Genomic DNA, 1,547 nt, shown 5'->3' on the forward strand with positions numbered 1-1,547 from the left:
AAACACTCACCTTTAAAAGAAATGTCTCAGGCTTGGGTCCCCTCTTTTTCGGCCCGAACATCTCCCTTTCTCGCTCCCTGAAGAATTTTTATAAATCGTTAAAAGAGTCCGCACGACACAATAAACAATTATTTTTCATTAAGTCAATGATTAAATTGGAACATCTCATTTTACTGGACTATGGGCTGAAATTCAACCAGCTTCCATTGGCTTTTACTTGTAAGCTAAATACAAATCGAATAAAGCAAATATATATGCACCTGTTTGGGATTTATTTATTTATTTTAAATGGGCGACATCACAAGCAGCACAGCATCCTATCAGAGTTTATCCTGGGAAGATATGAGAGAAAACAACATGTCAGGAACTTTGAAACTTTGAGTTGCTATAGAGTTATTTAAAATAATGCACACAAACGCTTACATACTCTGTCTATAATAATAATAACAATAATATTAATAATAAAATATTTTTTAAATGGCTTTCTTTCTGCTTGGACAGATCAGCCATTTATTTATTCATTATTTAATTTTAAATAATTACTTATTGAGAACATAAAATCATTTCCAGTTATTAAAGAAATTATCAGAAAAAATGCAGAAATTGTTGGCTTCATTATTATTATTATTATTATTATTATTATTACATTTTCTGGAATATCTTTGATATTTTTAATGCGATTGTAACATTTATTCTGAGTATTCATTACTGGGGCAGGACTGTGCCTTCCAGTTGTATTTTCTGTGGGGCTCAGGTATGTTCGTTAAAATAATGCATGAAAATAAAATAAAATAAAATAATAATAATAATGTTTTTGGGCTTCTCTTGAATGAGTGGGTTTTTATTCTTAAACAGTCCTTATCACAGTGAATTGTTAGGCCATCCACGCGTGTCTTTCTGCTGTCAGTCAGAAAGGTTTCCAGATTTGAAACGTATTCCGTGCAGTTTATTTCACGTTGCTCTGAACAGCAAAAACACGAGGACGGTGCTTGAAATGCGCAATTTTCGTTCCAAGATTCTGCGATTTTATTCCTCCTAAAGTTTATCTATTGACATGACAAACAGGCAAAGCTGCACGACCAGCTCAGAGTGCGAGAGTGTATCAGTTGAATAAATAAAGCACGTCTCTGCACGGATTATTTGACATTAAACCTTCATGCTGATGTTGCGTTTGGCTGTGTGCGCGCTGCTGATTTGTTTTGATTGATAGTTTTTGGTCCATTGGTAATTTGTTTTGTCTTAAAGACTCTGCTTCGTCCACAGATGGATTGATCATGAAATTTTAAGATGATTAAAAATATTATCTGTAGAGGCAAAATCTCTCTCTATATATATGTATATGTATGTGTATTTGTGTATATACTTCGCCCCTGATCTCTGATCTTGAATTTTCACATGAGCGCCTCAAACAACACCTCAAGTGAAACTCTTGGAAACAGGAGGACAGAGGCGGACAGATGCTGAATTTAATTGAATTTATGTGAATCACTTAAACGTTTAATCTCATGTTTGGGACCTACTGAATGAAATGGGACCCCCCCCCCCCC

This window comes from Pundamilia nyererei, unplaced genomic scaffold (assembly GCF_000239375.1).
Source record: "Pundamilia nyererei isolate P.nyererei 1_Seehausen unplaced genomic scaffold, PunNye1.0 scaffold00059, whole genome shotgun sequence".
Classification (NCBI taxonomy): Eukaryota; Metazoa; Chordata; class Actinopteri; order Cichliformes; family Cichlidae; genus Pundamilia; species Pundamilia nyererei.